The 13,339-nt window shown below is 38.4% G+C and overlaps 1 pseudogene; it reads right to left on the bottom strand.

Annotated features, from left to right (window-relative positions):
- Positions 1-591: 591 nt before the first annotated feature.
- On the bottom strand, positions 592-7,814 carry LOC117034080 (zinc finger protein 532-like; annotated as a pseudogene).
- Between the last annotated feature and the right edge of the window lie 5,525 nt (positions 7,815-13,339).

The following is a 13,339-nucleotide window of genomic DNA, read 5'->3' as shown; positions in this document are numbered from 1 at the left end:
GGAAAACAACAAAAAGGCAAAGAAACAATGGAGACTCAGCCTTACCAGAAAACTAAGATAGAATGACAGGAAATCCTCACATATCAATAATCACCCCAAATGTAAATGGACTGAACTCACCAATAAAAAGGCATAGAGTAGCAGATTGGATCAAAAAACTAAACCCAACCATATGCTGTCTCCAAGAGACACATTTCAGCTACAAAGACAAGCGTAGACTCAAAGTGAAAGGGTGGAAATTGACACTCCAAGCAAATGGTACCCAGAGAAAATCTGGTGTAGCCCTTATGATATCAGATGAAAGAGACTTCAGGGTGAAGAAGATAGCAGGAGACAAAGATGGACATTTCATAATGGTAAAGGGGACTATACAACAAGAAGACATAACAGTCATCAATATTTATGCCCCCAATCAGAGAGCACTGAAATATACCAAGCAACTACTAACAGAACTAAAGGGAGAAATTGACCAAAACAGAATTACATTAGGGGACCGAAATATGTCATTGACAGCTATGGATAGATCATCCAAATAGAAAATAAATAATGAAACAGCAGCCCTAATTGACACATTAGATGAAATGGGCATAATTGACATTTATAGAGCACTTCATCCTAAAACATCAGACTATACATTCTGTTCTAGTGTACATGGAACATTCTCAAGGACAGACCATATATTGGGACATAAAACTAACCTCAGCAAATTTTAGGAGACTGAAATCATACCAAGCATATTCTCTGATCACAAGGCTTTGAAATTGGATATCAAATGCAAAAAGAAAGCAGGAAAAAACACAAATACATGGAGATTAAAAAACATACTTTTAACGAACGACCAGGTCAAAGAAGAAATTAGAGGAGAGATCAAAAGATACATAGAAACAAATGACAATGAAAATACATTGTACCAAATTTTTTTGCATGCAGCGAAAGCAGTTTTAAGAGGCACATTTATATCATTACAGGCCTATCTCAAGAAACAAGAAAAATCCCAATAAATAACCTCATGTTACACCTTTAAAGAAGTAGAAAAAGAATAACAAGTGAAACTGAAGGTCAGCAGAAGAAAGGAAATAACAAAAATCAGAGCAGAACTAAATGAAATAGAGAACAAAAAGACAATAGAAAAAATTAATCTGATAAAGATCTGGTTCTTTCAAACGATTAACAAAATTGAAAACTCTTGGATAGATTCACTAAGATAAAAAGAGAGAAGACACATAAGTAAAATCAGAAATGAAAAAGGGGAAGTTATCACGGACACCACAGAAATACAAAGGATCATCCAAGAATACTATGAAGGACTATATGCCACCAAATTCAATAACCTAGAAGAAATGGACAAGTTCTTCGAAACATGTAGCCTTCCAAGGCTGAACCATGAAGAACTGGAAAATCTAAACAGACAGATAACCAGTAACGAAATTGAATCAGTCATCCAAAACCTTCCCAAAAGCAAAAGTCCGGGACCAGATGGCTTCACTAGTGAATTCTATCAAACCCTCAAGGAGGATCTAATACCAATCCTGCTCAAACTCTTCAAAAAATCGAAGAAGAGACAGTACTCCCTAACTCATTTTATGAGGCCAACATTACCCTGATACCAAAACCTGGTAAGGAGAACACAAAAAAAGAAAACTACAGACCAATATCTCTGATGAATATAGCTGAAAAAATCGTAAACAAAATTCTAGCAAATTGAATACAACAATGCATTAAAAAGATTATTCATCACGACCAACTGGGGTTCATCCCCGGGGCACAAGTATCGTTCAACATCCACCAATCCATCATTGTGATACATCACATAAACAAAATAAAGGACAAAAATCATATGATTATATTAATGATGCACAAAAAGCATTTGATAAGATACAACATCCATTTATGAATAAAACACTTAATAAAATAGGTATAGGAGGAAAATACCTTAGCATAATAAAGGCCATGTATGACGAGCCCTCAGCTAATCTCATAATTAATGGTGAAAAACTGAAGCCCTTTGCTCTACATCCAGGAACATGACAGGGCTATTGCTTATCACCTCTGTTTTTCAACATAGTGTTGGAAGTCGTTGACAGACTAATCAGGCAAGAGAAAGAAATAAAAGGCATCCAAATTGGGAATGAAGAAATTAAATTATCACTCTTTGCAGATGGCATGTTGCTATATATAGAAAACCCTAAACACTCCACCGAAAAGCTATTAGAAACAATCAACGAATACAATAAAGTTGTTGGCTACAAAATCAACGTACAATAGTCCATTGCATTCCTATATACTAACAATGAAATCTCAGAAAAAGAAATACAAAAAACAATTCCTTTTGCAATTGCAGCAAAAATAATAAAATACCTAGGAATAAACTTAACCAAGGATGTGAAGGACCTATATGCTGAAAACTACAATTCATTTTTGAAAGAAATTGAAGACACAAAGAAATGGAAAGACATTCCGTGCTCATGGATTGGAAGAATCAACATAGTTAAAATGGCCATATTACCCAAAGCAATATGCAGATTTAACGCAATCCCCATCAAAATCCCAACGGCATTTTTAAAAGAAATAGTACAAAAAAATCATCAGATTTGTTTGGAACCACAAAAGACCCTGAATAGCTAAAGCAATCTTAAGGAAAAAGAACAATACTGGAGGTATCACACTCCCTGCCTTTAACTTGTACTACAGGGCTACAATAATCAAAACAGCATGGTGTTGGCAGAAAAACAGACACATAGACCAATGGAATAGAATTGAGAACCCAGAAATAAAACCACATAAATATGGACAGATAATTTTTGACAAAGAAGCTAAAAACATACAATGGAGGAAAGACAGCCTCTTCAATAAATGGTGCTGGGAGAAATGGATAGCCACGTGCAAAAGAATGAAATTGGAGTGCTATCTGTCACCATGTACCAAAATTAATTCAAAATGGATCCAAGACTTAAGCATAAGACCTGACACAATAAACTACATAGAAGAAAACATAGGTACTAAACTTATGGACCTTGGGTTCAAAGAGCAGTTTATGAATTTGACTCCAAAGGCAATGGAAGTAAAAGCTAAAATAAACGAATGGGACTATATGAAACTCAAAAGCTTCTGCACAGCAAAAGAAACCATCGACAAAATAAAGAGGCAACCAAATGAATGGGAGAAGATTTTTGCAAACAGTGCCTCTGATAAGGGGCTAATATCTAAAATTTATAAGGAAGTCATGAAACTCAACAACAGAAAAACAAACAACCCAATTGATAAATGGGCAGAAGATCTGAAGAGACATTTCTCCAAAGAGGACATAGAAATGGTAAATAGACATATGAAAAAATGCTCAACATCACTAATCATCAGAAAAATGCAAATAAAAACCACAATGAGATATCACCTCACCCCAGTCAGAATGGCTATCATCAACAAGACAAATAGTAACAAGTGTTGGAGAGGCTGTGGAGAAAAAGTAACCCTCATACACTGTTGGTGGGAATGCAGACTGGTGCAGCCGTTATGGAAGGCAGTGTGGAGGTTCCTCAAAAAATTATGAATAGAATTAACATATGACCCAGCAATCCCTCTCCTGGATATCTACCCAAAAAATCTGAAAACATTTATCCATAAAGACATGTGTGCTCCAATGTTCATTGTAGCTTTTTTTACGGTGGCCAAGACATGGAAACAACCAAAATGTCCTTCGATAGGTGAATGGATAAAAAAGTTGTGATATATATACACAATGAAACACTATTCAGTGGTAAGAAAAGATGATATAGGACCATTTGTGACAACATGGATGGATCTTGAGTGTATGATGCTAAGCGAAATAAGTGAGACAGAAAACGCAGAGAAACTTATGACTTCACTGATACGTGGTATATAAACTGAAAACAACAAAAGAACAAGACAAACAAATGAGAAACAAATACTCATAGACACAGACAATAGTTTAGTGGTTACCAGAGGTTAAAGGGGTTGGGGGGTGGGAAATGAGGGTAAGGGGGATCAAATATATGGTGATGGAAGGAGAACTGACTCTGAGAGGTCAACACACAATGGGTTTTATAGATGATGTAGTACAGAATTGTACACCTGAAATCTATGTAATTTTACTAACAATTATCATCCCAATAAATTAAAAAAGATGTAATCAATACAATTATTAATAAAACATTTTACATTAGAAAAAAGAAAAAAAAACAAAAAAATTGTTGACCTTGGACCAACTTTTGTTCATATTAAATAAAATGTAAGATGATTAAAAAGAAAAAAATGAAGAAAGCCAGCTCTCCACGTGTAGTGCAGACATTTCTTGGTGATGTGGATCTGGAAGTGCACCTAACCTGCAGATGGCCCCACAGCTGGGGCAGGTGTAAGGAGATCTGTGCTGATGGATTCTCTGGTGTGATTCATTGCTGCACAGGTTAGGAAGCAGCGTCTGATAGATAGTGCAAGTGTTGTGCCCACTTGTATCTGCGGCCTACTGGAAATGTGTAGCCAGCAATGTCCCAGCCTGGAAAACTTCATTATACTCCAAATGTTTCAGACTATGCCTGCTGAGCTTGTATGGGTCTTCATCCAGAGGAATAGCTGGAATGATGGGTGTGCTTGAAGGAGCTGGTATAATGGTCCCAGTTATACCAGACTGAATTTTAGTTACAGTGTGTGTGCTGGCCTCCACAGAGCTTGGGGAGTGAAGTTGCTGCAGAAGTATTGCTTGACGAAGAAACAATCACTTGATCTGCTGGGACTGACTTTAGAATAAAGTGGGGGCACTGCATGGTGACTCCCTTTTCCTTATGCCTGTGGGCATGGGAGAGGAGACTGCACTTGTGAAAAAACAAGTGTCTTTGTACAGTGGTTACATGTTACTTTTATTCGCATGCTGTGTCTGTCATAGTGTTGAGTCAGGCTCTTTTCAAGAGCGAAGGAGTCGCCACACTCCAAGCATTTATACCCACAGGTGGGTAACGTGATGCCTACATTAGCAGGAGGACTGAATTTGGGGATGTAAACTGGAACTGGGTTGATTCTACTCAGCACCTTGTTGAAAGCTTCCATCACAGAGCTCTGCAAGGAGGACACCACCTGGACTCCAGACCTTTATGGGTGGTTGTGAGGCTGCTGCATTGATTATTGCCTGCTTTATTTGCTGTTGAGGTTTGGTTACTACTAGGCGAAGCTCGGAAGTGGCCTAGGTGCTCTGAGGCAGAAGGTTAAGGTTGGTGAGGTGCACAGTCTTTGGCACGAGTTTGGCATTGGCCAGTCTGGATGCCAGCACCACAGTAGTTTGCTGCTGGATGGCCTTGGGCAGCTTTAATGATGGCACTGCTGGTCCTCTGTACAGAGGCAGCAGAGATGATCGTGGCTTTCACCATTGTGTTCTTAGCAAACTTCAGATTAATGACTTGAGATCCCGCCATCTTCATGGTGGACACTGAGAGGAAGGCAGTGGCCACAGACTTAACAGTGACCTGTTTGGGGTTCAGCTCTGCAGGGCCACTGCGTTGGTAACAACTACTGACTGCAGAGGTGCTCTGGGGGAGAGGAAAGGATGACAGCTGAAGTTGGAGATGACAGAAGCAACCTCATGGACGCCATCACGGGCCCTGACTGCTCAGGAGGCTTTTTGCTAGAGGCAAAATCAACTTCTGGCAATACCCTTGTCACTGTTCTCTTTATTTTCCCAGATGATGTCTTAATGGTTTTTATACGGACTTTGGGAATTGCTGGTGTCGATCCTGAAGGGGATGATGGAGATCCCTTGCTGCTGTTTTCACTTGAAACGCTCCTGGAGCTATCCAGCTGCTTTAGGGATGCTGTTTTTCATCCCATCAATAAGACTCTGGGATTCAGTAGAATTTTCAAGGGCTCTAGGACTATCATTTACTTCCTTTGGTAAGGGAGAGGATTCCGGTGAATTGCTCACTTGTTCTTTACAGGAGTCTGAAGCAGCCTTTTTAGCACTAAGGGCTGCAATTGTAGCTATGCATGAAGAAAGTTTGGAGGATGGCTTTGACCTTGACGGTGTTGTGCTGTCAAGGGTAGTATCATTCTTCTCAGAGTTCAGCTTCCCATCATGGACCCTGTTTTCAAGCACCTTTTCAGAGTTTTCCTTCAATTCATTCTCCACTTTTATAACTTTAAAAAGTTCATAAACACTCAGATTTATAGAATTTGTTTTTGTTTCTCTTAACAACTTTGTTTTTATCTATATTGCCTGAAGTAGAGATTTCAGTTTTGCTTAAATTTTCCCTTGCAAGTGCCTTTAGTTTATCATAGGTTGGGGAACCAACCCTGTCAACACATTTGATCTAAAAGTTGAACACATGTCCATTTTATCAGGGGGGTCATCCACCTCTATCTTCTCATCATCATCAAACTCTTCAGCACTTGACATAGGGATAAACTGGTTGAAAGTTGAGTCTTTTAAAGTCACCTCTGAGGTAGGCATATCTCCTTTCAAGGACTTTGATCCATTTTTACTGTAACTGTCAAGAGAGGACACTATGAGAAACCTATTATGTATGCCACTGCCTGTGGGATTGTGCCCATCTTTCTTCACACCCCCAGAGGAATTGATTTTCCGAAGGTTCTTCACAATAACATGGATGCCAATGTCAGAAGAGGATGGCAGTGTGGGAGTCATCATCTACATGAGTATTCTGTTTGATGTGGCTTTCCTGCTCATCGTGTCCAGATTCAATAGCTGCTTTAGGATCGACCACATCTAGGATGTCAAATGCTCCCAGGAGTTTGTCAAAGTCTGGGGTCTTCATATCCCCCATGGTTATGAATTTGATCAGATGTTCTTGTGAACTTTGACCTTTGGGAAAAACTTTGGACCAATGGTTCAGTTACTGTCACACGGTTGCATTCTGTGCAAAATTGAAAGAGTTAAAAGCAGACCCAGTCAACAGGCCTTTTGGCCTTCATAAAAGTCAGAAATATACCCAACACCCTTTAATAGCTTCTAAAAGGAAAAGTACAAAATAGAACATAGCCCCCTTCCTGGGGTTGGCCTTTGCAGCCGTCAAGTCCAGGCTTCTGGACGTCAGCTTTGATGAACTTTGTTCAGCGCAGTGCCACCGGCTGCTACTGCCGTGGCTGCTGTTGTCATAGTGGTGGCAGCGGCTGCAGCAGCTTCCATGTTATGGGCATGTCATCTGCATTTCTGCTGCCTGGGTCTGTGTGTGCTTGTGCTGTGGATCAGCCTTGCCGTTAACCTGACCTGGGCCCTGCAACTCCCCAGGCACTGCACTCTATGCTGCACCTTGGCGGCAGCAGCTTGACAGCCGGTGATGCCGGGGCTTACCGCTGGGGGTGCTGGCCCGGGTGGTGGGCTAAGATCCCACTTCTTAACAGGAGGAATATTGAGGACTTTGAAGATGTGAAATAAAACCTATAGACCTTGTATAGATGTCACTTCTGTCTCCCCAGGGACTGTGAACCAGAACACCTCTATATAGCTTCTCCATGTAATTGGGTTTCCTTTACATCATGGTGGCCTCAGCATAGTTGGACTTCTTACATGTTATCTAAGTGCCCCCAAAGCAAGTTTACAGCAAACAAGGCAAAAGCTGCATCGCTTTTTATGAATAAGCCTTGAAATTCACTCCCTACATTGTAGGTGCTACTGTTGTGCCCAGTGCCCTTGTCATGCTCTATTGGTCCAAGCTATCACACGCCCTTTGAGATTAGGGAGAGGACTTCAATCCTATCTTTTGATAGGGGGATATCAAATAACTTGTGGATATTTTTCAAAACCTCTTTAGCCACTCACCTATCAAAGCCACAACCACTGAAGGGCCACCCATTGACTAATCAAGGGGTGAGAATTCAAAAGGCATTTATTCATTCATTTATTCAATATGAAGGTCAGACAATTCAGTTTGTGAACTTATCCTAGAAACAGTGTTACACACCTCATTGCTGAAGATCACTACGGTCACCTTCTCAGTACTCCCCTTGGGAAGCTATGCACTGATACCAGCGCCTAGTCCACCCTTCAAAGCAATTTTGGAACTCTTTCTGGAATGGCCATCAGAGCTCTCATCATATTACCCTTGATGTCCTGAATGCTTTCAAAATGTCTTCCTTTCAATATTTCCTTTATCTTCAGGTAAATAAAGAAGTCATTGGGGGCCAGATCAGGTGAGTAGGGGGGGTGTTCTAATGCAGTTATTTGGTTTTGTTTGTTTGTTTGTTTTTTGTTTTGCATCAGCTTTATTCAACTGTTTCTCTTTTTTTCTTTTTTTATTAGTTTCAGGTGTACAAAACAATGTAATAGTTAGACATTTATCATTTATATCCCTCACAAAGTGATAACCCCCCTCTCCCAATCTACTACCCCTCTGACATCGCATACAGCTGTTACATTTCCACTGTCTCTATTCTTAAGGCTGTACTCCACTTCTTGTAACTATAATATACACAATTATAGTTGACATTCATTATTGTTCAGCTTCAGTCAGACAGAGAAAGACAAATACCATGTGATCTCACTTATATGTGGAATCTAAAGAAAAGAATAAATGAACGAACTAATCAGAAACAGTCTCAGAGACATAGAGGAAAAACTGAGGGTTGCTAGATGGGAGGGGGTTGGGGATAAGGGGGAAGGTGAGGGGATTAGAAAGCACAATCCATAATCACAAGATTGCCATGGGGATACGAAAGTCAATTTGGGGAACGTAATCAATAATGTTGTAAAAATTTTGTAGGGTATCCGATGCAGTTATTTGTTTACTGGCCAAAAACTCTCTCATAGACAATGCCCTGTGAGCTGGTGCATTGTCATGATGGTAGAGCCATGAATTGTTGGTGAAAAGTTCAGGTCGTTTTTTCTTTTTCCCATAACCTTTCAGCACTTCCAAATAGTAAACTTGGTTAACTGTTTGTCCAGTTGGTACAAATTCATAATGAATAATCCCTCTGATATCAAAAAAGGTTAGCAACATCATTGCAACAAGTTCACAAACTTAATTGTCAGACTGCATATGATGAAGTTGGGACAAACTCTTAGCAATTTAACAGGTCCATTCCTCCTTATCCTGCCTTCTACTTCTATTAGGCAGCCCTTGTTTCCCTTCACATTGCTTATTGTCAGAAGGATTTTAGAAAGGGAAATGCGGCAACTAAGTAAAACGAGAAGGAAATATGGTTCTTGCAGAAAGAATAAGGTAGATCCAGTCTGGTCTTATTGTTTGGACTGCCAGTGAAAGCCAGATGTAGTTTCCAAAAGTTGCTCAATCAACTAATATATGAAATACCTTGGTGCTCAGCTTGTGTATTGCTTGCCAAAGATGATAGTAAACTGAAATCCTGACAAAACCGAGAAGCCTCAGAAGTTTGGCTCATGTCTTCTACTTTCAGGTGTCAGATTACTGTATAGTTATTCAGATACCTTCTTGGTCAATAGTTCTTTACTATATCAAAGCATGAATGGGTCCAATGACATACAATGATGATGTTAAAGATGATGCTAATGATGATAACTACTAATAATGATGATAACTACTAAAATAATAACGTGTATTGAATATCTCTTATGTGCCCAGGAATTTACATGCATTATCTCTTTTAATCCTCATAACATCCTAGTGAGGTAAGGTAGATATTAGTATTCCCATTTTACACATGAAGGATCTAAAGACCAGGGAGGCTTTTTTAGTTCAGTTATCTAAGTCTACAGAGCCAGAACCCACAAGCTAGTCTGACTGGTGAGCCCACTTTTTTAAGCTTTATGAAATACTGTAATTCTTCCAGATAACAAAATATACAATCAGGCACCTGAAAATTTTGCACGTGGAATGACCCTCAAGCTGAATGTTTACCCTAATTTGTCACTTTTGTCCAGACACCTGGCTTCATATAGGCCAAACTGAACTGTGGCCTTTGCAAATGTATCTACCCTTTCCCAAGGCATTGCCTTCACACTGAAATTCAGGTTTTTCTCGAAGGATTTCTTATTTGCATTCTGGTTTAAGAAACAAGACCTTAAGCTCACACAAACCACCATTTCGAGCTTCAACTATCCTTGGAAAGCATGGCATGTAATCAGCCTCCTTAAGTACTTTGAATTAAGTGATACGCTGAGAACAGCTTGCTTTTAATAGATTTCCTTACCTGATCTCAATGGGGACCTGTCTCAGGTATGAAAAAGAAGAAACCCAATTAGCTCTAATTGCTGCTCTCCATGGATGTGTTGCCTTCTCATTGGCAGATGGCAGCTGGTGTTGTGGAGGAGGCAATGACTCTTAAATTTTCCAGGTGAAGATACCCTCACCCTTTTCCTTCACCACATTTCTTCCCCCATGCATTCTACACCCACATATCTCCAAACTTATGACTCCATAGTTAAGAATATGGGTATTAGAAATTGATGATCTCCCCAAAAGAGTTCAGTCCCATTCCCAGAAAGTCAGGACATTCAATCTTTCCTTGGCTTAGTTTAGTTGAACAAATATTTACTGGGTGCAAGCTCTCTGTCTGAGACTGTGATAGACTGGATAATTTTCAAGGTAATTACACATGAACCTTATTCTTTTTGTTCCCAGAAAAATGCTATATACATAGTAGGTTTTTATATTTAAATGTATACTTTACATATTTATATGTTAAATTTATATTTAACAAATATGTTAAAATATGGATGGATGATATAATAAGTATGTATGGTGTCAGATGGGTATTAGATTTATAAGGTGATCACTTCGTAAGTTTATATAAATGTCTAATCATTATGTTTTACACCTGAAACTATTAGGTGGTGTAAATGTAATTGCAGTTTAAAAGGTTAAAAATAATTGCAAAAACTACAATTACCTTTGCACCAGCCTAATAATATATTGTATGTCAACATAATTGAAAAATTAAAAAAAAATTATATGGATAGATGGATGGATGAATGAATGAATGATTTAAGCTGCCTTTCCAAAAGCAAGGTAATCCTCTAACTCTAAGAGAAAAATGCTGAAGATTCTCCATTCCTCACTATAAATTCTACCATTAAATTTGCCCCAAGACAAATCTCAGACATTGAGAACTGGAAGTACCCTTAAGACATTATATAGCTCAGCCTCTACTTTAGATAGGTAAGCAACTACCCTGTAGGATAAATAGTAGCACTATATTATAGAAGAACAATTGACTACGAGTCAAAAACAGGTCTGACCCATCCACTAACTTTAGTCAAGTCATTTAATAATTGTATTTATTTTTAAAATGTTTATTTGAATACCTATTCTGTGTCAGGCCCCATTCTAGATGCTGAGAAGAGCTGGAGGTGAAAATGGGGGTAGAGACAGAAATGAATAAGACACGTTCTTTGTCTTTAAGAACTCATTATTAAGTGGAGAGCCAGATACACAAGCAAAAAAAAAATACTGTATAATGTGATCAACGCTAACATAGAAATATATGCAAAGTGCTTTAGCAGAATAGGGAAAAAAGGTTTAACTTTAGAGGTGTGGTCAAGGGTCAGGGAATGCTTCACAGAATTTGTGACACTTGACATTTGATATTTGAGTTGGGCTTTGAAGGATGAAAGCAAGTTAATCCAGGAGAAGTAAGGCAGAGTAAAAGTGGAAATAGTGTGTTTAAAGTCATGGAGTCATAAACAGTATGAGACCTTTATTCTGTTCTTAACTGGAGATCTTTGTGGTAGAGGTTGGTTAAACACAGGAAGAATGTAGACAAATTTCCATTGCAGAAAAAACACTCTGGTGACAGTGTGAGGAAGAGACTAGGAAACCATTCTCACTTCATGACCAGTCCCTTGGCAGCCTTTATGGTTGTACTGCTATGGTGGACTGAGAAGAACATCAGATATACAGCTCATAGTTTCCATCCACTCGGGTTTTCCAGTCTAGAAATGGGCACACTTCAAGTTGTTTGGAATTGTTATGCTCAGTGGATGTTGAGCTCCCTTATTTTGGATGATAGTAATAAATGTTAAATTAAACATCTATGCTATGCACATTTTTTGGTATTAGGGAACTGTGGGGAAAATACAAAAGTAATAACGACAAGATCCATGCCCTTAGAGAGCTTATAACTTACCTGTAAGAGAAGAGAAGCCTCTCAAGTGTCTAGAATTGCTTCCATGCTGTTATATAAAAGTGGGCTGTTTAACAGTTTTACTTTTTATATAATTTACAATAATTTGTTAAACTTTGATGACTTTTCAATAGGTAATTTATTTACAAGATTTCCACCTCAAAAGGTACACTTTCCCACCATTTAGTTTCTCTACCAAGAAGCAATCGATAGCACCTAATTCATATGCATCTTTCTAGAATAGTATGTGCATCTACAATTAAGTATATTGTTTCTTTTAACTGTTGTTACACAAATGGTGCCATATTATTATACACACTGAATTATAACTTGTTTTTGTACTTACAATATATCATAGAGATCTTTCCTTAGCAGCACATGCAGAGCTGACTCATTCTTTTATATTGCTTTTGTTTGTTTATGAATGTATTGTATTCTACTGTGTGAATGTGCTTTAATTTATTGAACTAGTTAGTTTGATTTTAATCGTTTGTTTTAATAAATAATGCTGGACTAAAAAACTAAAACAAGTTAGTCTCATGACATCTTCATCTCACGCATTTTTATCAAAACTTTTGGTAGAAAAAAGAGACTGACTGTGATTTAGGTTGCATTGCATTACTTTTCTCATTACCTCGCATCTAGCTCACGTTCCCCTAAGAAAAATAATGTCTTCCATGGTCCAAGACAACCATTTTGGATACTCCAAGATTCTGGGTTCCCCTCTGTTAGTAGAAATATCATGAATTTGGTGCTAAGCAAACCTTGGGCTCAAATTCATATTCTGGATTAATTACTGTCTGGCTGGATGGTCTTGAGCAAGTGAATTAATCTCTGGGACTCATTTGTGATATCTATAAAGTGGGGATAATAACGGTAGTTAGCTCACAGTGTTGCTGTGAGTATTTAGCACAATAATCCATGCAAACAAAGAACTTAGCATAGTGCCTGGCATCTACAAAATGTTCAACAAATGAAAGCTTAGCACACTTCCTGTTCATTAATATGGAGAAAGTTGATGGAACAAAGAAAAAACCATCAATTTAACAGTAACTATTCATGATACTATCGAAAGATTCCCACTTTGTTGGGGTTTTCAGAAAGTTCCAAGAACCAGCATAAAAATTAAATTATCTTTTGATAAGCTATATCTTCCTCACTACACCAATTCTCTCAGAGCTACCTTTACATACTTTTTCCTTAGGGTGTAAATCATATGATTGAGGGCAGAGGTACTCACTGTATACAGAAGAGAAAGTAATTTCAATAAGTCTTCATACTG

This window comes from Rhinolophus ferrumequinum, chromosome X (genome assembly GCF_004115265.2).
Source record: "Rhinolophus ferrumequinum isolate MPI-CBG mRhiFer1 chromosome X, mRhiFer1_v1.p, whole genome shotgun sequence".
NCBI lineage: Eukaryota > Metazoa > Chordata > Mammalia > Chiroptera > Rhinolophidae > Rhinolophus > Rhinolophus ferrumequinum.
The sequence above is the reverse complement of the archived record's forward strand: the minus strand, read 5'-3'. Positions and strand labels throughout refer to the sequence as shown.